The 26,510-nt window shown below is 46.6% G+C and overlaps 1 pseudogene across 1 annotated transcript; it reads right to left on the minus strand.

Annotated features, from left to right (window-relative positions):
- Positions 1-15,293: 15,293 nt before the first annotated feature.
- LOC122446832 lies at positions 15,294-16,399 on the minus strand (annotated as a pseudogene). Its single transcript, XR_006270998.1, has one exon. The product of XR_006270998.1 is annotated as a 40S ribosomal protein SA-like (transcript).
- Positions 16,400-26,510: the final 10,111 nt, after the last annotated feature.

The raw sequence follows: 26,510 nt of genomic DNA on the forward strand, positions 1-26,510 counted from the left end.
GTGGCGTCTGTGAGCCCCCTTCTGGTCTGTGCGAGGGAGCAGCGAGCCCAGCCCTGCAGGGTGGAAGGATCTCAGCAAATCACTAGTTCTTCCACCCCGCTGTGTCTGGAGAAGAGCTCTGCGCACTAGCCTAGGTCTGTGACAGGTACTGCAGCCTTTCTGAGGTCACCAGCAGGGGTCAAGGGCTAGAGGTGCTCTGCCATGTCCCTTTGGGCCCCTATGGGGCTCAGTCTGCACTCAGGTAGATCAAGATCGTCTCTCAGAGGTCATAGCTTCTCTGAGGTTCTATACTTTCAATCCCTTCTTTATTTGGTGCATCCAGTCAGAGGCTGCTACTGGTTCCCGGCTCCTGAAGCTAGGTGTTTGCATCAAATCACAGGATGAATATTGCTAGCCTGGGGTCTAGAGGCCCTTGGAAGACGGAGTCAGGGCTGACTCTCACTGGGAGGGAAGGGGTGGGCTGGGAACAGCGCTCCCCTCTGGCTTGCTCTGTGGAGTGGGCGCCGGCCCCACCAGCCCCCCAGCTTCCAAGCCTGGTGAACAGCCATGAGTCTTGGGTCTCCGCTCTGATGTTCTAAGCGAGAACCTGGTGGTCCAGGCCCCGGGCCTGCCTGTGTCCTGAGGCTGGGGCTAGCCAGGCTGACCCTGACCCGGAGCAGCGCAGAGCCCCGAGGGTCACGGCCGCAGAGCAGGCGCCTGGCCACTGGCACAGCCTCGCCTTTTGGGGACTCCGCGGCAGGCAGCTGTCCTCCCCTGCACACACTCCACCTGACCCTAGAAGGAAGCAGAGGGACAGCGCCAAGTGGCCAGTTTTTTCTCCTTTCTCCTTGGCCACTGTGTGCCCTCCCCTTCCTGCTGGGAATCTGGAAAGCTTGTTCTGCCCATGGCCCCAGTCAGTGGGCAAGGCATGGCCCCCAGGGAGAGGCACTCGGGCCCTGAGCTTCTTGGAGGCTCTCCTTGGCTTCAGGTGCCTGGCCACGGTCTTGTTAATCTCAGGCGCTCCTCGGGAGTGGTGGCCAAGCCCCCCAGAGCCCTTCCGCTCTTCCTGTGGGGGCTGGCTCTGGGGGCCAGCTGGCCCAGCAGTGGGTCTCTTCCCATGGTGACCTGCGGTCAGGAGGTCTTCTCTGCCCCCTGCCCCTGTGCCAAGGAGCTGCCAGCCCCAGAGGAAAGCTAGAAGTTTTCCCATTTTGCAGATTGGAAAGTCCAGGCCGAGAGGCGATGATACAATCCCAGGATGCTGGTTATTTCTCCTAGGCTGCATGGGGGAATGTGGTGGTGAGGATGGTGGGCAAGCCTGGGGCAGCCCTGGAAACAGTCAGGGTCCTTATGAGGAAAGACTAAAGGGGCACGGCCCTCCCACGTCCCCTCAGTCAGAGTCAGCTTTGAGGACAAAGCTACCACCTCCTTTATAACAGGCTTGCTGTTTTTCCCTCTTCTAAGTGGCCTCCCCGCGCTCTGTGCTTCTGCTTTGCAGTTTTACAGGTTCATTACCGTTCAGTCTGGGCTGCAGCCTGGGGACAGGAAGGAGGGTGTGGGGGGAGCTGGCTTTCTGGGCCGCCTCAGCGACAGCTGGGCCGCATGCCTGCCATTCCCCCCAGCGGGCTCATTCTCTCGATATAGGGGCTGCTGGCACAGCCGGGGGCCTGGTTCCAAGGACCGGCGCCCTGCTGCTTTAGGGCAAGGCCAGCAGGCCGGGCTGGGCGTCAGCTTTCCCTCTGTCCTTGCATGGCCAGGGCCCGCAGCCCGTGTTCTGATTTGTGTGTATTATTAGGTCTCAGGACTCCTGCGGCCCTGGGCGATCCTCAGAAGGTGGGGCCCAGCCTGTCTGTGAAGGGAACGTGTCCCAGAACTCGGACTTTGTCGGGGGTCCTCCAGCCCACTTGAGAGGACAGGCCGACCAGCTCCTGCCGGCAGATTGAAAAGGGGCCTGGGGAGCTGTCAGCGCCTTTTCTCTCTGTTCCCCACCTGTCTCTGAGCTCCTGATGCTCAGCCGTCCCACCTGCACCCTCTGCCTCCCAGGGCTGCTTTCTGTTCTATAAACTGGTACATGGCTGATGGAGGCTTCACTGCTTTTTTTCCCTGGTAACACTGGAGCGTGTTTATGTTTATTGGGGCAATTAATGCCATGACTCTGCAAGGAGAGTTAGTTTTGGAAATTGGGACCACACTGCCCTGGTGGGCACAGAGGCACCCCCGTGCCCAGGCCTGGCCTGGCTGCTGAGTCCTGGGAAGGGACGGATGCCCGGACACTATTCCGCAACGACTATGAGAGGGGAGAGGCTGAGCAGCTTTGCCACCAAGGGGATGGAGTGACAGGCCCCTTGTTCTCTGCCTTCAACAAGGAAAGCTCCCTGCCTGCTGCTCTGGGGGCTCAGAGCCAAGGCCAGCCCTAGTGGGCAAGTTTAGTTTGATTTGATTATCATTATTATTATTAATCTTTTGTTTACAGGCAAAGAACTTCATTAACATTTGTTTCAGGGTTTATTCCCAGGCTTCTTCAGCTTAGTGAGCTGTGGAGAATGAATTGTTTAAGCAAAGGGTGAAAAGAACTACAGTGTCCAGGGGGCTTGGACTTAAAACTACTGGAGATCCAGATTTTATCAGATTCATGAGCAATAGTTTGAAAAGCAGCCATAACAGAATGGCAGCTCCCAGTTACATCCTCAGGTTTTGTCACCTGGTGTTGACTCAGTTCAGTTTGCTTGGCTCTTGGAATTCTCCAGGAGATCTGATCCTCGTCTTCACTCCTCACCTGCGTCTGAGCACAGGTGAGAACCTGGTCTGGGGAGGCCGGGCTTGAGGCGGGAGCTGCAGGAGAAGCCATCCCTCGGGGCAGGCGCCTCACGCTCACCCCTGGCCTGACCCCTTGGTGACACCCCCTTCCCAGGGGGTGGCTCTGGGTGAGGGCTGCAGCCTTTCTTCAGAGGGCACCTCCCCCACAGCGGGCAGCCCCAGGGCCAGTCTCCCCTGGGCTCTCATGGCTCTGGTGCCCCCACCTCCTCCAGGGACCCTTGCTCCTGGGGACAGCCGCTCCTGCCTCTGTGCCCTGGAGTCTTGTCTTCAGCATCTGTAAACAAGCGGCACTGCGGTCACTCCCTGGGGCCTCTCAGCCCCAGCCCTGAAATCCTGCCTGCCCTTCCATGCCAGCTCAGGCCTCGTGGGCTCCTGAAGGCCCTCTCGGCAATGGCGGTGCTGGTGGGCCCTCCGCCCTGAGGAAGGAGACCTGCCCCCCTCCCAGCTCGCAGCACCGGGGCCAGGGCCCTTTTTGTGCCCTCTGTCCTCTGCGTGCCAGCGTGGGCCACCACGGTCACCGCTGTGTCAGAGGGAGAGGTGATGTTCAGGCCGCCCGGAAAAGCATCCTGAAGGGGGTAAGTGCAACATACATGGTTGTTGAATGCATTAGGGATTTATTATTAAAAACCTCAATTAGAGATTTTTCAAAAAGGAGCTTCTATTTTGGAAAAAGTTTAGCTTTGAAGGGGAGTTTCCCTGGGAGGGCACAGACTCCCAGGCATCACGTCTCCCTCCTCCGTCCGGTTCCGCTCCTGCTTCCTGGAGGCCTTGTCACTCTCACAGCAGCCTTGGTGCGGCGCTGTCACCCACTCCAGGCTTTCTCTGGGTTTCTCCCTCTGCTGCCCTCTTCTTGCTCCAGGATGGACAGCGCGTCGCACAGTATTATCACATTCGTTTCCTCTGGTCTGGGCCAGTTTCTCAGTCTTGGCTCGTTTCTCGTGACCTCAACAGTTTTGAGGAGTTGTGGTCAAGGATTTGATAGAAGGTCCTTCAATTTGGGTTATGCCGGTGCTTTCCTCATGATCCGGCTTGGGTTATGGGTTTTTGAAAGGGCATGGCACGTGGCTGAGGACTGCCCGACAGCGTTCTCCTCCCTAGGGACTATTCCCACTGTCCCCACAATATTCTTTGGATCCCAGGCGCAGAGGAGGGGGGTGAGGCGCCCGCCCCCTGGAGTGGGGACTGCGTCCATATACTGTCAGAAATCCCTTGTAAAGAGAAGCAGCCCCTTCTCACCCATTTATATACTTATTCAACAATGATTTTCATTAGTATGGGTTTTATGTATATAACTATATGTATATATAGTTATTTTGTACTTTGGGTTATAACCCAGTACTATATTATTTATCCTATTGTTCAAATCCTTCTGGATTTGGCAATAGAAGCTCTTTCAGGTTGGATAAGATACTAGGAAATACATGTATTTTTGGTCCCTGCCATAGGTTCCTGGCACAGAGCTCCTATGAGCCTTGTGATTTCCTGAGTGATAGGAGTGTTTTCTGTTCTAATGAGGTGACTTTGGGGGATGCTCCTGGGTGAGGGCAGGTCACCAGCAAGATCCAGGCAGGATGAGAATCCTGGAATTGTCAGCCCCACCCCCCATTGAGAAGAGCTGAAAGTGGAGTTGATGATTCATCAGAAATGGCAGCCCACTCCAGTGTTCTTGCCTGGAGAATCCCATGGACTGAGGAGCCTGGTGGGCTACAGTCCACAGGGTCACAAAGAGTCAGCCAAGACTGAAGTGACTTAGCACACACACACATGACTTATGATGAAGTTTCCATACAGCCCAGGAGGCTGGGTCATTAGTGCCCACAGGGAGGGGCCCAGAAGGTGCTGTCTTGACCCCAGGATTCTAAAAAATGTGGTCTTCACTTCTGTAGGAGAAGCCTAGCCCAGGCTCTTGCCCAGTGCAATCCTGTCCATCTCTGCCATCGTAGCGGAGCTCTGCCTTCACCTTTGGGGACATTGGCACTGACCAGCCGCCAGCCACAGGGCCAGTCTGCTGCCAGCCCCCTCCTCTGCCTGGGTACAGAAGGGCTGCACCGCCTGGGCCTGAGGTCTCCTCTTCGAGTCGGGACAGAGGGCACGTCTGAAGGACACGTGGTCTTGGAAGCATCAGAGGTCTTGGAAGCATCAAGGCTGAAGGGAGAGGAAGAGACGTGAGTACTGTGAAAATGAGTTATAACCCCCTCTGCTTCACACCGGGTGCAGGTGGGGCTGGTGGGGAGCACTCCAGGCTGGGGCTGCGTCAGTGCTGATCCCACAGGGAACCGTGCTCCCAGGGAGGGAAACAGAATGGAATCTGAAGCAGGTAAGCCAAGGTAGCAGACACTTGCTGGGCACCCACTGTGCACCTAGCACTGTGACCAGCTGGGGAGACGGCAAAGGAAGAAGAGACATCTTTCCTGCCTGAAGGGCCCACTGTTTCTGGAAGAAAGAGGCACAGGAGACCGCCCTGTTAGTAGGGGTGCTGGCCAGGGATTCCTCCAAGTGCCCACCTCTGGAGACCAAGTCCAAGGCCCCTGCCTGCCTCTGTCATTGCAAGCTCCCAGGGAATCTTCAAAGAGGCACAAAGGGCAGAGCACGTGCCCGTGGTGGGCCCTTCTGCTTCTGCCTCAGATGCGAGCAGGCCAGGGAAGCGGGACTCCTTACCTGTGCCCTTGGATGCAGAAAAGCCTACAATGGGGTCACTGAGGACAAACTGCCCCCAAAGATGTCCACGTGCTAACCCCCGGAACCCGTGATCCTGGTGCCGAATATGTCCAAGGAGACTGCGGGCGTGACCAAGGAAAGGGCCTTGAGAAGGGGAAGTTGTCCTGGATTATCTGACTGGACCCAGCGTAGTCATAGGAGTCCTTATGGGAGGGAGGCAGGGATTCAGTCAGAGACGTGATCACGGGAGTGATGCAATTCCAGCAGGGACCGGGGACCAAGGAAGACAGGCAACCTCCAAGGAAATGGCCACTCCCGCCAGGAGGAGCGCCGCTCTGCCGATGGCCTTCTCAGACTTCGGGCCTCCAGAAACGCCAAATGGCATTTGTTACAGCAGCAATAGGAACTAACACAAGCGCTTTATGAAAGAGGGCCCTTTCTCGGGCTGACTTCCCTCTCGGCCTGGACCACAGGCAGTCTAGAAGTGACGGACACCGTGTTGTGAAGTGGACTCATTTCCTCGGGGTCTGTGTCAGGGAGTGACACTGGGCTCCCACCACCTCCACATCAAAAGCACGTTGATGGTATGCATCCACTTGACTCGGATGGAAGCAGATTTGCTTTCTGTTCTCTTTTTGAAGGCAGTAATTATCTGCCTTTGCTATTTAGAGCCTCTTCGTTTCCCGAATATCAGGATGACAACAATACTCCGCAGGCAGACCCTCTCCTGCCTGAGGATTTACTTCCACACACTGCTTTTCCCTTCTAAATAACAGAGTGTCTCGAGGGAGACGCGGCTCGGCGGAGCCAGGCATGCAGAATGGTGACATTTCTGTGTGCACGTGTATGTGAGGCTGTGGGTGACATGTGCTCTTACCACTCCAGAAATAGATGGACTGAATTTTCCACGAGATCGAGGAAGCCTTGAAGCAACAAACCCACTACTCTCTGTACACTCTAGCTGATTTCAGACTTAACGAGGAGTACGTCCCTTTGGGGAGGGCTCCCTGCAGGCAGAACCCTCCACAGATGGAGGTCCCTGGGCATGTCACAGACATGCCGTGAGGAAACCAGCAGAGCCCACGCCCCATGCCCTGCCGTTCATGATGGCGCTCAGACAGCAGCCCTGCGCATCATATAGCATCTTAAACCTATTCTCAGTTCACAACTGATAGCTGCTTCTTCGTCCCTGAGGGATATGGCAGGGACTGCCCTGGGCTCTTTGTCTAATGCGCTGGTGAGGCAGGTGTTTGGTCGAAAGCCAGGTGGCTGTCAGATGCCTCACTTGCCTCACCCTGGAGCCTATAACTCAATCTGGATTACCTTGTATCCTGTATCCTTTCTGACTGAGGGATGCTCCATTGATTTTCAACAAAATTGCAAGACTACTGCATGCAAGAGAATGAAGTTGGACCCCTACCTTACACCGACACAAAATTAACACAAAATCAGACATAAATCTAAATGCAAAAACTAAAATTATAAAAATCTTAAAAGAAACATGGCAATAGATCTTTGTGTCCATGGGATAGGTGAGATGACACCAAAGGCACGAGCCACAAAAGAAATAGGTAAATTGGACTTCATCAAAGTGAAAAGCTTTTTTCCAAGTTCTGCATCTTCTTTTTTCTTTAACTGAGATATAATGGACATAGAACTACATATATTTACAATTTTTTTTCTTGTAACAAGACCTTTTAAGATCTACTTTCTTAGCCAACATACAATAGAGCATTATTAACTATAGTGACCAACTGTACATTATATCACCACGACTTATTTATTTTACAACTAGAAGTTTGTACTGTTTGACTACCTTCATCCATTTCACCTTTCACCCCTCACCCCCCTGCCTCTGGCAACCACTAATCTGTGCTCTGTATCTATGAGTCCAATTTTGTTTTGTAATTTTTTTTAGATTCCGCATTTAAGTGAGGTCACACAGTATTTGTGTTTCTCTGTCTGACTTATTTCATTTAGCACAATGCCCTCAAAAGATCATCTATGTTGTCATGAATGGCAATGTTGACGTCTTTCTTATGGCTGAATAATATTCCGTAATTTCACAATATTCACATTCTCTTTATGCGTTGATGGACTCTTAGGTGGCTTTCATGCTACCTACTATAAATAATGTTGCAGTGCACATGGGGGTCCATATATCTTTTTTGAGTGACTGCTTTTGTTTCCTTTTGGATAAATACCCAGAATAGGAGTTGCTGGATCATATGGAAAGTCTATTTTTAATTTTTTGTAGAACCTCCATACTATTTGCTACGGTAGCTGCAAAAATTTATATTCCCTTCAACAGTGTACGAGGGTTCTCTTTCTTGTCTTTTGGATAATAACCATTCCAATAGGTGTGAGGTGATATCTCATTGTGGTTTTAGTTGCATTTTCCTGGTGATCAGTGATGTTGAGCATCTTTTCAAGTACCTGTTGGCCTTTTAAAGTACTTACATGTCTTCTTTGGAAAAATGTCTATTCAGATCCTCTGCCCATCTTTCAAACTGGATTGTTTGTTTTGTTTACTATTGATTTTTGCAAGTTCTTTTAAAAATATTTATTTATTTGCTGCTTCAGGTCTTAGTCCTGACATGGGGGATGTTTAGTTATAGCATGCAGACTCTTGGTTGCAGCATGTGGGATCTAGTTCCCCGACCAAGGTCTCAACCCAGGCCCTGTGCACTGGAAGCGCAGAGTCTTAGCCACTCAGACAACCAGGGAAGTCCCTGACTTCTTTTTCTCTTTTTTATGTATTTCATTGAAGTATAGTTGATTTACAACGTTTTAGGTACACAACAAGGTGATACAACCATACATAGACACATATATTATTTCTGAAATTATTTTCCATTGTAGGTTATTACAAGATATTGACTATCCTGACTTCTTTATATATTTTGGATATTAACTGCTCAAAGTCCTAAGTGCAGGAGCTTCTGACCTCATGAAGTCAGGGTGCATAACTCTCCCATCGTGGATGTGTTGCCAATCTGGAAGCTTTCCAAACCTCATAATATTGGGATTTTATGGAAGCTTCCTCACATAGACATGATCGATTATTAACTCTGTTTCTAGCTCTGCCTTCTCTGGAAAACAGAATAGGGCAGAAAGCTGCAAACTTCTGATCATTGTTTGATCTTTCTGTGGTTACCAGCCCCCATACAGGACCCATGCAAGGGCCCACCCAGAGTCATCTCAGTAGAACAAAGCATGCTCCTGGGGCTCTTACCACTTAGGAATTTACAGTTTTGGAGCCCTGTGTCAGGGATGAAGTCTAAGAGAACTATTGCAATAAGAGATGATCCTAGATGATTCCTTATCACTTAGGAATTTATGAGGGTTTTTAGGAGCTCTGTGCTGGAAACTAGGGACAAAGACCAGTATATATGTATATTCCTTATTATTTCATATGTATAGAGATAATATATCCTGGAAACTTACTGAATTTGTTTATAGACCAACCTTTCTGTTCCTTTTTGGTGGAGTCTCTTGAGTTTTCTATAAGTAGTGTCATGTCATCTGCAAATAGTGACAGTTCTGCTTCTTTCTTTTTGGTTTGAATGCTTTCTGTTTCCTTTTCTTGTCTAATTACTGTGGTTAGGACTTGCACGGCTATTGGGTTGGTCAAAAAAAATGCAAACAAATATTTTTTGGCCAACCCGATATGTTGAATGAAAGTAGAGAGAGTGGGCCTCCTAGCATGTGTTTACCCTCTCCATATGTGTTCCTGATCTTAAAGGAAATGCTTTCAGCTTCTCTTCATTAAGTGTGATGTTAGCGGTGGGTATGTCATATATATGGTCTTTACTATGTTGAGGTACACACCCTCTATATCATATTGTTGAAAATTTGTTTTCTAAATCATAACTAGATGCTGAATTTTATCAAATGAATTTTTTCTGCATCTATTCAGATGATCATATGGTTTTTAGTCTTTACATTGGTTGGCTTGTGGATATTGAACCATCCTTGCCTTTCTGGAATAAGTTCTACTTTATTAACAGTTTTTGGTCTTTTAAATGCATTGTTGGATTTGGTTTCCTAATATTTAGTTGAGGATTTTTGCATCAGGGATATTTGCCTATAGTTTTCTTTTCTTGTAGTATCCTTGTCTGGTTTTGGTAGCAGGGTAATGCTGGCCTAACAAAATGAGTTTGGAAGAATTCTCTCCTCTTTTGTTTTTTGGAAGAGTTTGAGAAGGATTGGTATTAATTCCTCTTTGAATATTTGGAAGAATTCATCAGTGAAGCCATATGGTACTAAACTTTTGTTTTTTGGGAGGTTTTGTTTACTGATTCAATCTTCTTACTAGTAATCAGTCTGTTTAGATTTTCTTTTACTTCATGATTCAGTCTTGGTAGTTTGTTTCTAGGAATTTATCAATTTATTCTAAGTTATCTAACCTGTTGGTGTGTAATTGTTCATAGGTAGTGTTTTATGATCTGTTGTAGTGTCTTTCCTTTCTAATTTTATTTTATTTTTTTTTCTTTGTGATCTAAAGATTTGTCACATTTGATCATAAAAAGAAAAAAACACAACTGTTAGTTTCCTTGATATTTTCTATTTCCTTTTTAGTCTCTATTTTACTTATTTCTACTCTGATCTTTTTTTTCCTTCCTTCTGCTAACTTTGGAATTCATTTTTTCCTTTTTTTTCTACTTACTTGAATTTTAATATTGGATTGCTTGTTTGAGATTTTTCTTGCTTCTTGATGTAAGCATTTTCACTATAAGCTTCCCTCTTAGAACTGCTTTTGCTGCATCTTGTAAATTTTCATTTGTCTTATGGAACATTTAAATTTCTTCCTTGACCTATTGATTGTTCAGTAGCATGTATTTACTCTCCACATATTTTGAATTTTTCAGCTTTTTCTTAATGTAATTGTACTTACACACAGCTTTATACCATTATTGTAGTTTTATATCATTGTGGTCTAAAGAAATGCTTTATATGATTTTTTTTTTTTTTTGCTTATATGATTTCAGTCTCCTTAAACTATTAAGATTTGTTTCATGGCCTAAAATATGATCTGTTATGGAGAATGTTCTATGTGCAGTTGAGAATAATCTGTAATCTGTTTCTTTTGGATGGAATAGTTTATAAATGTCTGCTAAGTCTGTCTTCGGCATTAGTGGTCGGGGCACAGACTTGGATTACTGTGATAGCGAATGGTTTGCCTTGGAAAAGAACATAGATCATTCTGTCGTTCTTGAGATTGCCCCCAAGTACTGCATTTCAGACACTTTTGTTAACTATGAGGGCTACTCCATTTCTTCTAAGAGATTCTTGCCCACAGTAATAGATATAATGGTCATCTGAATTAAATTCAACCATTCTGGTCCATTTTGGTTCACTGATGCGTAAAATGTTGATGTTCACTCTTGCCATCTCCTGTTTGACCACTTCCAATTTACCTTGATTCATGGACCTAACATTCCAGGTTCCTTTGCAATATTGTTCTTCATGGCATCAGACTTTACCTCCATCACCAGTCACAACAACTGGGCATTGTTTTCACTTTGGCTCAGCCTCTTCATTCCTTCTGGAGCTATTTCTCCACTCTTTTCCAGTAGCATATTGGGCACCTACCGACCTAGGGAGTTCATCTTTCAGTGTCCTATCTTTTTGCCTTTTCATGCTGTTCATGGGTATGGAACCAGACATGGAAAAATTGACTGTTTCAAAACTGAGAAAGAGTACATCAAGGCGACAATCAAGGTGACAGTATTGTCACCTTGATTATTTAACATATGAAGAGTACATCATTCGAAATGCCAGGCTGGATGAAGCACAGGCTGGAATCAAGATTGTATGGAGAAATATCAATAACCTCAGGAGTTGTAACGCATGATACAACTCCTATGGCAGAAAGCAAGGAGGAACTAAAAAGCCTTTTGATGAAAGTGAAGGAAGAGAATGAAGAAGCTGGCTTAAAACTCAACATTCAAAAAACTAAGATCATGGCATCTGGTCCCATTACTTCATGGCAAATAGATGGGAAACAATGGATAGAGTGACAGATTTTACTTTCTTGGACTCCAAAATCACTACAGTTGGTAACTGCATGAAATTAAAATATGCTTGCTCCTTGGAAGAAAAGCAATGACAAACCTAGACATTATTATTTTTTTTTATATATTTATTTAATACTTATTTAGTTGCAGCTCATAGGATCTTTAGTTGTGGCATGTGGGATCTAGTTCCCTGACAGGGATTGAACCTGGGCCCCTCGGCATTGGGAGCATGGAGTCTTAGCCACTGGGCCATCAAGGAAGTCCCAAACCTAGACATTATTAAAAAGTAGAGACATTACTTTGCTGACAAAGTCCATCTAGTCAAAGCTATGGTTTTTCCAGTTGTCATGTATGGATGTGAGAGTTGGACCATAAAGAAGGCTGAGCATCAAAGGATTGATGCTTTTGAACTGTGATGTTGGAGAAGTCTCTTGAGAGTCCCTTGGACTGCAGTCCATCCTAAAGGAAATCAGTCCTGAATATTCATTGGAAGGGCTGATGCTGAAGCTGAAGCTCCAATAATTTGGCCACCTGATGCAAAGAGCTGACTTATTGGAAAAGACCCTGATGCTGGGAAAGATTGAAGGCAGGAAGAGAAGGGGATGACAGAGGACAAGATGGTTGGATGGCACCACCGACTCAATGGACATGAGTTTGAGTGAACTCTGGGAAATGGTGAAAGACAGGAAAGCCTGGCGTGCTGCAGTCCATGGGGTCGCCAAGAGTCAGACACTGTTGAGTATCAGCCGAGCAACTGAACGACAAAGTTCATCTGGTCTAACCTGTTGTTTAAGGCCAATATTACCTTATTGATTTTATGTCTGGATGATATAGCCATTGATGAAACTGGAATATTAAAAGTCTCGTCATCATTGCATTTCTATCTGTTTCTCCCTTAGGTCTGTTAGCATTTGCTTTATGTATTTAGGCGCTGCTATATTGGGTGTATAAATATTCGCAAATGTTATGTCCTCTTGTTGGATTGAACCCTTTATCATTATATAATCCCCTTGTTTGTTGCTTATTGGAGTCTTTGTCTTAAACTCTACTTTGTCTGATAAAAATGTAGATAACCGAGGTTTCTTTTGATTTCCTTTTGCATGGGATATCTTTTCCTATCTTTTCATGTTCATTCTCTGTGTGTTTACATCTGAGGTGAGTCTCTTGCAGGAAGCATATAGATTTTTTTTTTTCCATTCTGCTGCTGCTGCTAAGTCGCTTCAGTCATGTCCGACTCTGTGCGACCCCATAGACGGCAGCCCACCAGGCTCCCCCATCCCTGGGATTCTCCAGGCAGGGGTACTAGAGTGGGTTGCCATTGCCTTCTCCGTTTTTCCATTCAGTCACTTCAATTTGATTTAGTCTTTAACATTTAAAGTAATTATTGATGGGCATTTACTTGCTGCCATTTTGTTACTTGTTTTCTGGATATTTTGTAATTCCTTTGTTCCTTTTCTTGCTCTTCATTTGTGATTTGATGATTTTCAGTAGCAGTATGCTTAGATTCCTTTCTGTTTATCTTTTTTATCTACTATAGGTTTTTTACCTTATGATTACCATGAGACTTATATAAAACAATTTATATTTATAATACTTTAAGTTGATAATAATTAGGCTTGAATTCATTCTATAGATATATTTTTACTTTCCCACCATGTTTTATATTTTTGATGTCACAATTTACATATTTTTATCTTATGTATCCTTTAACAAATCATTGTAATTATAGTTATTTTTCTACTTTTATCTTTTAACCTTCCTGCTAGCTTTGTAAGTGATTAATCCACCACATTTACAATGTTAGATTATTCTGAATTTTACTATATATATATATATATATATATATATATATATCTTTACCAGTGAGATTTATACTTTCATGTTTTCCTGTTACTAGTTAGTGCATTTTGCTTCAACTTAAAGAAGTCTTGTTAATATTTCTTATAATATAGGTTTAGTGGTGATGATCTCCTTTAGATTTTCCTTGTCTAGAAATCTCTTCAATTTTGAGGGACAACTTTGTTGTGGAGAGTATTCTTGGTTGCAATTTTTTGTCTTTTAGCCCTATAATTATATGATGCCACTGGCTTCTGACCTGTAAAGTTTCTGCAAAGTTATTTTCTACTGATAATAAGATTATCTACTGATAATCTTAATTTGGGTTCCCTTGGACATAAATTATTTTTCTCTTTACTCTTTTAAGATCCTCTTCTTGTCTTGTCTTTAACTCTTGACAATTTAATTGTAATGTAATCTGGTGTGGGTCTCTTTGGGCTTATCTTTGGAACCCTCTTGGCTTCTTTGATCTGGATGCCGATTTCCTTTCCCAGGTTATGGAAGTTTTCAGCCATTATTTCTTCAAAGATACCTTCTGCCCCTTTCTCTCTCATTTCTCCTCTGAGATCCCTAGAATCTGAATGCTGGTCCACTTGATACTGTCTCATATGCCACCTTCACCCTTTTTCATTCTTTTTTCTTTTTTCTGCTCTGATTAAGTGGGTTCCAACTGCCCTGGATTAGAGTTTGCTGATCCTTTCTTCTCTATTTTTCAGCACAGTTACTGTGTTCTTTAGTTCTGTGATTTCTTTTAGTGCTTTCTTATATTTTCCATCTCTGTTGAAATTCTCCCTTTGTTCATTCATTCTTCAGGACACCCAAGAGAAGCAGTTTTGATCCCTGGGTTGGGAAGATGCCCCTGTAAGAGGAAATGGCATGATGAGCATCTTTATATCCTAAGCATGATGAGCATCTTTATAACCATTATTTTGCAATCTTATTGGGTAAATCACTTACCTCTGTGTCACTAAGGCCTTTTCTGAGTTTCTATCTTTTCTGTTAATCTGGAACATATTCCTCCATTTTCCATGACCCTCTGTGCTGGTTTCTGTGTGTTAGTTAAAACAGCCGCTTTTCTCAGTCTTGAAGGTGTGACCTTGTGCAGGAGACAAACCTTATTGTTCAATCCTGCCCTGGCTCTTGGTTGTGTCTCAAACCTTTGTGATTGTCCGGACTGTCTATTCTTGTTGGCTCCCAGGAACTGAGGCTGTACCAAGACTTGTCAGTGTCCCAAAGGGGAGGATCCTGGTCAGTATCTAGATGCAGGCTGATTGAAAGCCAGACTCTTTGGCAACAGCATTTAAAGTATACCCTGGAGAAGGAAATGGCAACCCACTCCAGTCTACTTGCCTGGAGAATCCACGGACAGAGGAGTCTGGTGGGCTACAGTCCATTGGGTCGTAAAGAGTCAGACACGACTGAGCGACTAAACAACAATTTTTTAAAGCACATCTTGTCCTCTGCTTAGAATGCCACTCCCCACGTTAGTCACCTCTTACATTCATTCTTCAAAACCTCATCCGTAGGTCAGCTGATGAATGGAAGAACAAAATGCGGTGCATGCATATAGTGGAACACTGTTCAGACATAAACACCAGTGAGATAGTGATACCACCACCACAAGGACAAACCCTGATAACATCATGTCAAGTAAAAGGAGCCATACACACACACACACACACACACACACACACACACACAAAAGTATATAAATATACTTCTTTTGGAGAAGGCTGAGAGATGGGCATTCTTCTCTGCTCCTTTTTCACTAAGCCCGGGGTAGTAGCCAGTGAAGAATTGTGTCTTTGTTTGCTACCATCCTGTTGAAGCTGTGAACCCAAGCCCCACTGGCTGCCAGAGCCAGGCTAGCAGGGAATGTGTCCTCTGGGCAGAACACACAAGAGCTAGGCAACAGACATGTACACAGTCTCTTCTATTCTTTCATTTGAAAGCAGTTTCCATTTTACGAGTTTGTAGAAGAAGAGCTTAAGACCCTGCTGCCCATCCAGTGTCCTGAGCACTGGGAGTCGCAGGCCAGTCCTCGATGGCAGGCTGGGACGCTCCGGTCCCCAGTGGGGAGCTGCTGAGTAGGCTCCGAGGGCACCAACTTGCCGTCAGACCAGTCTGCCACCTCAGGGTGGACGGCAGTGAGCCCCAGAGCTGGAGTGGTCCGTGTTCCCTGAAATCCCTCCTTGGTCACAGCCTTCTCAGCTGTTGCCTGGTCTTCCTGTTCAGTTTCTCCAGGATCTCTGCAGAAGCAGAGATCAGGCATGACCTCCCGTGGGTGTTCACTGGGGACTGTGCCATGCATGTGCAGAACTTTCCAGGCGGGCACCCCCCACATCAGACCCACTGAGCGAGCTCCCTTGTTGTTGCATGGGACAGCAGTGTCCACACGGCACAGAGCAGAACAATGACAGGCAGGTTAATGTGGAGCCTCTCACAGAGGCTGACAGTCAGCCCTGAAACCGGTAACCACGAGGCCTCTTTGCTCCTGGAAGGCCATCAGGATCTGGTTAGGGAAGGCGCCCGGAGTGAGTGGCCAGCAATAGGTGTGGCTCCAGTGGCCGCAGTAAACTTCCTGAAGGATGTGACGCTGACGTCAGCTGAGTTTTTAGTGATAGTAGTGGCACAAGCTGCCAACAGAAGCTCCTCTGAAGCTCCCTTCAGATCTATGATGCCATCACTTTACCTTTTGTAGATGTACTGTTCCATTTGGAAGTTAATGTTGGTGCCACCTAAGTGGGTTCCTGCAGGAATTTGAGGATATGTTCCTCCTTCATTTGCAGTACATCAAGGGTTCCAGGTATCATGAAAGTTTCCCTTTAAGTTATGCTGGGAATCCAGAACAATGCCATATGGACCCTGTCTGGATAGCACAGAAAAGCCACAACTTCCTTTCTTGGAGACAGCGATGACCTGAAGCAGGGCAGAGAGCAAGCTTGAAGATGGCACCCACCAGCCTCCCTGGTCTCTGGAGAGGATTGCACTCAGCCCCACAACGTGTGTGTGCTCAGCGGTATCCAACTCTTTGCAACCCTATGGACTGTAGCCCACCAGCCTCCTCTGTCCATGGAATTTTCCAGGCAAGAATACTGGAGTGGGTTGCCATTTCCTCTTACAGGGGCATCTTCCCAACCCAGGGATCAAAACTGCTTCTCTTGGGTGTCCTGAATTAGTAGGCAGATTCTTTTACCACTAGAGCTGCCTGGGAAGCCCCTAGATACAAGTTTAATGAGAACTCTGCTCTTTAGGCTAGAGCTTGAAGGTCAGTCAATAGGCCCCTTTCAAAGAAAGAAGGGGGTTAGTTACAGTCTGCAGGGTCTGCTCTGTGCCCTGGTGGCAGCTTGCCCTGGGCCAAGAGCTGTCCCTCTGTTTGTCCCAGTCCCCTGAGACCCACAAACACAAGCCCACTGGCCCCCGGAGCCAGGGCGTCCAGGGGCATCCCTGGGGGTCAACCACAGAAACCAGGGCACCAGATGTGAAAACCAGGGAACCAGATGCGAAAACTGGGGCACCAGATGTGTACAGCTCCTCTCTGGGAGGTCCGTGCCCTCTGGAACACGGCAGAGGACAGTGTGAGGACGGTGCTGCCCTCCAGGCCTCTGGGAAGGATTACAGTGTCCATAGACATGTTGTTAGCAGCCTGCCCCTCAGGCTTTAGCCGTGGAGATGAGCTGACAGCCCTTGGTCTGCTGTCTTTGCTGTGTTTGTTGAAACCCTTTCTCCATTTGTTACATTCCTGTGGGACCCACAAGCATCAGCCCACTGGCCAGCAGAGCCAGGCAATCAAGAGGTGTCTCCTGGGTGGCAGCTGCAAAAATTGGGGTGTCAGATGAGGGCACAAGCTCAATAGTGGCAGCATGGAGTGAGGCAGAGAGGGAAGATGGCCCCTGCTGGCCTGCAGAGAGGACCCTCTGAACACCAGAGGGTGTCAAGCTAGAGGTCGGCCCCTCAGTCCGATGCTTCAAGCTAAACAAGCGTCTTTCACAGGAAGTCTGGGCTCTTTTCAGCCACTGTCCTTGCGCCAGGCCCTGGGAGGGCGAGCAAGTTCATGCTGCCCTTCACAGCTATTTCTGATTATGACAGCCTCATGTATCTTATAGACAGCTCCAGCGACTTTCATAGTTAGATGTTTTAAGGGCTCATTTCCCAAGTGCAAGTCTTGAAAGTAGGGGTGCCAGATGTGAGGTTCAGACCCTTCACTTCTCAGGGAGCAGCTTTGGGATGGGAGTTCCCTCCCGAATGTGGGTCTCCATCTGAGGGTGGGGTGTATGGTGAGACTGTGTCTCAGCTTCTAGTACCCACTTCGATGTGAGTTTTTTCTCACTCATCCAATGTACTAGGAGTTATTTAGACAATTATGGGGTCTTTTATTTTTTTCAGAGGAAATTATTCCATATGTAGCTATAGACTGTGTGTCTATGGTAGGAGAAAAGTTCAGGGTCCTACTATGTGACCATCTTGAAACAGAGCTTCAAAATTAAAAACCTTTGTTTTCATAGGATACTGTCAAGAAAGTGAAAAGACAACCCACAGAATGGAAGAAAATATTTGCAAATCATGTATCTGATAAGAAACTTGTGTCCAGAAAAGAGAAATAATTCCCAAAATTCAACAGTAAAAAGTGAGTAACCTAATTAAAAACAGGCAAAGGATTTAAATAGAGTTTTCTACAGAAGAAAAAATGAACAAATGGGTAATAAGCACGTGATTTTCAATGTCTTTCTGGATCCGTGGGTCAGAACTGCAATGAGAGGCCACTTCGTTCCCACTCAGATGTGAAAAAGATATAAAAAATACTGGCAAGGATATGGAGAAGCTGGAATTCTCAGGCATTGCTGGTGGGAATGTCAAATGGTGCAGTCACTTTGGAAGACAGTTTTGCAGTTCCTCAAAAAGTTAAATATAGGATTACCTTATGGCTCAGAAATCCCACTCCTTAATATATACGCAAAAGATTTGAAAACAGGTACTAAAACAAACACTTGTACATGAATGTTTGGAGCAACACTATTCATAATAGACTGAAAGTGATAATAACTCATCAATAGATGAATGCATGAGGAAATGTAGCCCATTCATACAGTTCAGCAACACAAAGGATGGAGCCCTGATACACGCTATAGAGTGGGTGGATCTTGCAAACCTCACACTGAGGGAAAGGAGGCGACCACGAAAGGTCACATGCTGCCTGACTCCTTTTGTACGAAATATCCAGAGTAGATAAATCTGGGAACAAAAAGCGGAGAGGTGGTTTCCAGGAGCTGAGGTGAGGTAGGTTGCAGATGAGGAACTGCTTCCTGGATGAGGGGCTTTATTTTGGGGTGATGACACTGTTTTGGAGCTAAACAGAGGCGGGCATGGTTGCGCAGCATTGTGAATGCATGAAGTGACACTGAACCGCTCACTTCCAAATGGTTCATTTGACGTCATATCGATTTTATCTCAATAAGAACACTTAGGATAGTGAGTGCCTGCAGAGCTATAGTGGCCAAAGTGAATCTCTGAGGGGATTCTGGATTGCTGGTGATGCTGTTTGCTAATCAGGCTGTGGAATATACAAGTGAATTCAGAATGTGAAAATTCATTGAGCTGCATACTCACCATCTGACATTTTGCTGGATATGTATTATAGATCTATAAAAAGCTAAAATGGAAAAAAAAAAAAAACAAAAAAAAAACATGCCTCAGACAGTGCCTGGGGCATCAGATAGGTCTGTAGCCCTGCACTGCACTCCGGGGCCTGCTCCCTCCCTCACCGCTTTGGAAGCACAGTTTGCGGGGGAGTGGGGGTGGGGGGGAGGCAAGCATGGCTCCTTCTCACCAGGAGCTGATCTGATTCTCAAGAAGGTTCCGATGCTCCCACTGGAGACATCACACCACAGCTCAGTCCTCAAAGACGGGACCCGGTTGTCAAATCCTAACGAAGATGCACCAGGCAATGCATTGAGGAAGGATTTTATGAGAAAACACATTGAAATTGGGCTTTAGCCCTTAGTATTTGAGAGATTCTTTCTGCCTTGTTTATTAAACACCATGTTAACTGATCAAATATCCTCTCAAGCCTTTTTTATGGCAGTTCACAGTGTTTTCTCCAGTTGAGTTTTTTGTGGCAGCTCAGGCCACGTCCTGTTCAGAGTGGGGTCCCTCGAACCCTACGAGGACAGTCTGTCTGCATTTGTACCACAGCCCCTCATGTCAAGGACCCTGAGAAGGAGCCATGGCCCCACAGGCTCCCAGGTCTCAGAGCAGAAGGTGCTCATGGAGGGTGTACCCTGTGAACAGGGCCCTGCCCTGCTCCCCAGGTTCTGGCCCCTAAGGTCTCCTCCAGGCCCTCAGAAAGCCAGTCTCATTCCGCCTTAAGGCCTATGTTTGCAATGTCTTCCCTGCTCCCATATCTGATGTAATAACTCCTCCTGCTTCAGGGAGCAGCTAAACCTCCACTTTGCAGAAGCCCCCCACCCCACCCTGATCTGCTTTCTTTTATCAGGAAAGACACTCAGACCTCGGAATGACTGCCATGAAGAAGAAATATTTTTATACCAAAGTTCCCTAGAAACAGGAGGTGCCGAGCACTGCAAGGCCACTAGGGGAAGCCTGTTTGGTCAGGAGGTAGGGGGACAAGGGGCGGTGTGGGCACGGGCTCTAGTTATGGCTTGTGTGGGAAGGAGAGGGCAAGGCTGGGTCAGCAGCCTCCACGCGTGCTGGTTTGGATCATTCAGGGGACGCTGGGTGTGGGAGTCCCAGGTCGTGTGGCCCAGGAGCCTTTAGAGCAGGGGATGGGGATCCTGAGTGGAGTCACATAAAGCGGCTGGTCAGTGGGGTGGGCTCTGGGTTGGCTGCTTTGCATTTTAAATGTCTGCTCCTGGGGTAATTTAACTCTCCCTGGGAATTGGCAGCCCCTCCAGCATTTGCTGGGGAAGAGGAAAGGCAAAAGGAGAAGGGTTGGCAGAGCAAGAGATGGTTAGAGATGTCATCGACTCAATGGACATGAGTTTGAGCAGGCTCTGGGAGATGGTGAAGGACAGGGGAGCCTGGCGTGCTGCAGTCCGTGGGGTCACAAAGAGCTGGACACGACTGAGCGACTGAACAACAACCAGGTATTCTTCACATGTTAAAGTCTGAGAATACAGGATAGGAGACATCATTACTACAGGAGCCTTCCTAGGCCAAAAATGTCTGACGTATTTTCTTTCCTTCTTTTTTAATCTTCATTCTATGTTGAAGTATAGTCGACTTACGATGTTGTGTTAGTGTTAGGCGTACAGCAGAGTGATTCGGCCAGACAGCATCCATGGTATTTTCTATTGGCTCCTCCGCTAGATGCCGGCTCTGGGAAGAGGCCACGTCTGTTCTTTTTTCCTGTGTATTCCTAGCATTTAGCACTTAGTAGAAACCCAATAGTGAATCAATAAGTGAATGAAATTATGTTTGCTTTGAAACTGAAATTTTAAGAACTGCTTTACTAAGGCCCTAATTGTACATCTGTGTGATTTTTTTTTTTTTCCCTAAGTGGGACACCCTGGTCTTAGTGGCTGGCAGTCCTGAAATGGAGACTGTCAGACCTCCCAAATGTTCTGACAAATATTCCCACTCATGACTTCATGATAGAGTGGTGCCTGGAGGGGAAACTGCAGGCTGAAGGAGGCAGGCACACCTGGAGCCCATGTCATATTTTCTAATCAACTCCTCCCCCACTTTTGGGGGCAGTGTTTGCTTTGAAAGCATCAAGAGAGAGGGAGGCTTGTACTTTGGCTAAAAGGATATGTTGTCTCCAGCTGACTTGTTTTCTAGACCAGGTCTCTGCTGAGAAGTGATGCTGTGCTAATTCCAACAGAATTGGCTCCTTACCACCCAGCCCTCCACAGCGGCCTAATGTGTGGCTGGTTTTCCCTAGACATGGACGAATTCCCCTTGGCTGAGGAGCCAAGAAAGCGACTTTTGCAACCGGAAGAAAATGAGGACTCGAGATAGGTAGTTGCCAACTCCCAGCTGTAGAAAAAAGGAATTAAAAAATGGGAGGAAGGGGAGGGGAGATGTGTGGACAGAAGGGGTCTGGGGGACCCTCCTGACACTGGTAGCATCACTTTTTCTATTAGAAATTTGATTGGGAATAAAGGTCTTGGTTGCTGACTTCATTTGCTTTTCTTTGTTCACTAGTGAGTTGAAGTTTGTTTTTGTGGTGCGTGCGTGGCATATGCTCACTGAGCCAAACCTGACCGTTTGTGATGGGCCTGTTGAAAAATACATCCAGTTTCCTGATTAGTCTGAAAGGAAGCTTCACTCCAGCTTCTGAGAAAGTTTATATGTTGAATCTGTTTTTCTTTTCTTTTTTTTTGTGGTTCCTCATTTTGAGACATGGTGGTGGATTTGTAGGTATTTACACATTATCAGCGTGGATCACACGTACAGGCTAGTCTGGTTTTGAGTTTAATGCTGACAAGAAAAGCTCTTCGTCACTAGGGCTGATAAATTTGCTTTCTCTGGAGTCTGGCTGAACAGGAGGGAGAGTTCCAGTGGGCGGGGCAGCTCTGTGACAGCCTTGCTTTTGGGTGAGGCAGGGGGACGGCAGACAGTCGTGGGGTGACCGGGAGAATGATGCTGGCAACTTAGAGCTCGGGACAGGGGCCTCTTGACTTGCAGAACGTTCTGGGCAAGAACCAGAATTTCTCTGGGCCTTGGTACTGACCTCATCTAAAAAGACCATAAACAAATAAACACAATAAATACTGGAGAGGCTGTGGAGAAAAGGAAATCCTACTCTGTGGAAACGTAAGTTGGTATAGCCACTGTGGAGAACAGCATGGAGGTTCCTTACAAACCTCACAGTAGAGCTATCATGTCACCCAGCAACCCCGCTCTTGGGTGTTTACCCAGAGAAAACGACCATTTGACATAGTACATGCAGCCCGGTGTTTGTCGTCGCTGTTATTCAGTTACTAAGTCGTGTCTGAGTCTGCGACTGCATGGACGGCAGCATGCCAGCATCCTTCTTCTTCACCGTCTCATGTCCTTTGAGTCAGTGATTCTCTCCAACCATTCCATCCTCTGTCGCCCTCTTCTCCTTCTGCCTTCAATCTCTCCAAGCATCAGGGTCTTTCCCAATGAGTCGGCTCTTTGCATCAGGTATCCAAAAAATTGGAGCTTCAGCTTCAGCGTCAGTCCTTCCATTGAATATTCAGGACCGATTTCCTTTAGGATTGACTGGTTTGATCTCCTTGCTATCCAAGGTGCTTTCAAGAGTCTTTCCCAGCACCACAGTTTGAAAGCATCAATTCGGCATTCAGCCTGCTTTATGGTCCAACTGTCACATCTGTACATGACGACTGGAAAAGCCATAACTTTGACTATATGGACCTTTGTCAGCAAAGTGACGTCTCTGCTTATTAATATGCTATCTAGGTTTGTCAATGCTTTCCTTTCAAGGAGCAAGTGTCTTTTAATTTCATAATTGCAGTCACTGTCAGCAGTGATTTTGGAGCCCAAGAAAATAGAATCTGTCACTGTTTCCACACTAATGTTTACTGCAGCACTGTTTACAATAGTCAAGACATGGAAGCCGCCTAAATGTCCATTGAAGAGGAATAGGTAAAGAAGATGTACATATATACGACGAAATATTACTCAGCCATAAAAAGATGAAATAATGCCATTCGCAGCAACATGGATGGGCCTAGAGATTATTGTACTGAGTGAAGTAAGTCAGACAGAGAACGAGAAATATCATTTGATACTGCTTATGTGTGGAATCTAAAAAATGGTACAGGTGGACTTATTTACAAAACAGAAATAGAGTCACAGATGTAGAAAAAAAAAGGTATGGTTACCAAAGGGGAAAGAAGGTGAAGGATAAAGCTGGGAGATTCAGACTGATGTATATACACTATTATATATAAAATAGGTAACTAATAAGGACCTACTGGCTAGCACCGAGAACCCTACTCAATGCTCTGTGATGACCTATACAGGAAAAGAGTGGACACATGTGTATGCACAACTGATTCACTTTTCTGTACTGCAGAAACTCACACAGCATTGTAAATCAACTGTACTCCAATAAAAATTAATTTAAAAATGAAAAATTATACTAAAAAAAAACCCAACACAAAACCAAAGTTAGAAGTCAAAGCCAAAGATACTCAGTCTCTCTTGATGCAACAAACAGCAGCCTCTTGAACAATGAAAGAGTCACAGGATAGAGAGGAAGTGCTGAGAAGAATGACATTTCAGGATATTCTGCTTCATCAAGATCAACAGATGTAAAGACCCATGTGTCTCAGAGTGTGTTCAGGAAATAAGAAGAAAACAGAAAGAAATAGAAGGAGGCAACTTTGGCTCTACGTTGTCTGACTTCTTCAACGTGAAATGACACTTGTCATGTTTGTTTGAGCCAATTTTCCTCACCACGCTAAGAACTTCCTGATCACTCTTAGGAGTGATACTGATTTTGATTACATCTTTGAAGGGTTTGGATGATACTCTAATAAGGAGAAATGGATCAAAATGTAAATAAAGTTCATCGTGAGGAGACCAGCCCTTGATTCAGCCCTGTTATCACCATGTAGCTTATTTCCCACAAGCAGGGAGAAAAGGCACTTTGTACCTTCATACAAAAGAAAAATAATACTGCCACTCTGTCTAGTTTCGGTTTCTGCAAAGAACAAAAGCTTGAGCGTTTCCTGTAAGCCTGGACTCTCAGCAGGAACCACATCATCCTGGCTCTGGGTTAATGTCTGAGGCTGTACCACAACACCAGGATGTAAGGAGCTGATCTTTTCCCCACCATGAGCAGATAGATGTAAAATGATGATCTTTTGGGGGTTTGTAATATTAGATATTGTTGGATCTTTTTTATCGGTTTTATTGATGTATGATTCCCTCGCCTTTTTTGCAAATAATTTTTTTTTTTCATTTTGAAATACTTTTTGCCTCTGAAACTAGCCTTGACAGATAGAATCAATGAATTTGATCTCACAGTTTTGAAAAGCCATACATGTCCCTCTTCCTAGAGCCACATGGAACATTTACAGGGCCCAGAGCCCCAGTGCCAGCTCTACCACAGCTCCATCCCAGGGCTGGAACCTCTTTCCACATGAAATCAGCGTCAGAGTTCAAAGGACAGAAATAGCATCACTGGAAGCCTGATCGCAGATTTACCTCAGTTGGCCCGTGTGTATTCCGTGCAATAGACTGTGCTCAGCTTCATTTCTTTACAGAAGCATCTAGCCCTGGGATTGCAGGTGGGCGAGGAGATATTGCTGTGGTCCTGGAGGACTTTGATGACTTTCAAACCAAGTCTCCATCACCTAGGGCCATTTGTCGGCATCCATGTATTTGGAAGGAAATATGGAGATGCGTGGCCTGGTCCCTGGAGCAGACGTACGTAACTGAAACCACCTCTGCACCGCAAATCCAGGCTTGTGCTCACTATAGCTCTGTGCCTGCTTTCCACTGGCCCTCCTGGACCCTGGAGGCCGCCCTCCCTAGAGGAAGCTGTGCTGGCAGCCTCAGCTCTGATGGAGAGCCGGAGAGCCGAGCTCTCAATGTGTTTCTGGTTCAATGTCAAAACTCAAGGTTCTAAGCGGCCTGTGGCAGCTGCCTGTATCACGCCTGCATCACATCATAACGGAAGCTTTCTCCCCACGGCAGGGGGCTGCTAGCAGAACACCTGCCACATCGCTGCTGCTCGGCCTTAGTGAGAGGATCTGCGCGCGGACATTCCCAGCACGGAGGCTTCCTTGGGGTAGAAGAACTGCCCTGCAGGCGTCCAGGGAGGAGGCACTGCTGTGTGGGCACAGGGCGGGTGCTGAGATGCCTGGCCGCTTCGTGGTAGACGTCTGGCCACACCTCCTGTCTTCCTGGGGACTGGCTCGCGGTGCTGCCGAGCACTGTCAGTCACACTGTTGTGCTCCCCCATCCCCACAAACCAGGACCAGGCGCATGACCCACGATGAGCCAGAAATGGCACTCAGTCCTGGATGAACCTGTGATCAAATGCTCCAGGGAGAGCCCTCACTCAGACTGGTTTGCAGAGGGCAGAGATGGGGCTGCTTCTGTGGGATCTGGGCATCCCAGATCCGGGTGGGAGTCCTGTGTGGCTAGCGCCCCACACACCCAGGCAAGGAGTTGGGAGACAGAGAGACAGGTGGGGGCGCTGCTTGAGTAATGATGCCAAAAGATCAGTTTCTCTGTTTACTGGTGTCAAATAAAATCTCGGAGCCAGAGTTCTGGGGGAAGTAGAAATGGAGAGCTTTCTTGCTTTGCCAGACGAAGGGGGGCACAGTGAGCTCAGCCCTCAAACAAGTGTCTCAGCTTGGGGAAGATAGGGAGAAGTTTTATAGCGGTGGTTCAAAGAAGTCATGGTCAGCTCGTGGACATTCTTCTGATGGGTTGGTGGTAAGGTAAGTAGGAGTCAGCATCACCAGCCTTCAGGTCCAGCTTCTCTGGGGTCTACATGCTTGTGGGCAGCATACCACCATTAATTGTTAACTTCTCCCTGCTGGAGGGTTTCAAGTAGCTGCAAAACAGCTCCAAGATTTTGTTGTATGTGCCTGCTGATGGGGAAAAGGGACAGTGCTGCAAAACTGCGCTAGATCATTCGTTTCTCCTTGGTCTCCCATCCCCTCCTTTCCCTGGTTAACAGCTGTTTGAATCTGCCTCTTGGAACTCAGGGAAGGTCATGGAGGCTGAATGAACATTGTTCCCTATAATTAAAGAAATCGGGGATACCAAGACCTTGTGCCCAGGAGCCCCACAGGGCCCTGCGTGGTATCAGAAATGCAAATTTACTTTCTTCCCATCTTTGTTTGGCTTCAGTTAGTTTCATTTGGGTTTCTGTCACTTTCACCTAAAATTGTCCTGGCTGTCCCTGGTACCCAGGCAGCTACCTAGTTGTTAAAGGCACAGATGCCTGGGTTGTGATCCTGGTCCTAAGTGCAGGATGCTAACGCTTCCAGCCTGTTTTCTCAGCTGTGAGACAGGCTAGGCCACCCTTAAAGAGACTGCTGGTCATGAGAAGACCAGCTTCTCATGAAAGGAGAAAGCTTCCAACACCTGCCAATCATTATGACTGAGCTTAAGGCCTCCCAGTCAGGTGCTCCAAACAAGAGTTTGCTGTTGAAAAGAATGTTCTTATTTCTGAGGCAGATTTAAGTGTAACTAGATGAATCCAAGGAGAAGGCAATGGCACCCCACTCCAGT

The sequence above is a fragment of the Cervus canadensis genome, chromosome 8 (genome assembly GCF_019320065.1).
Source record: "Cervus canadensis isolate Bull #8, Minnesota chromosome 8, ASM1932006v1, whole genome shotgun sequence".
Taxonomy (NCBI): Eukaryota; Metazoa; Chordata; class Mammalia; order Artiodactyla; family Cervidae; genus Cervus; species Cervus canadensis.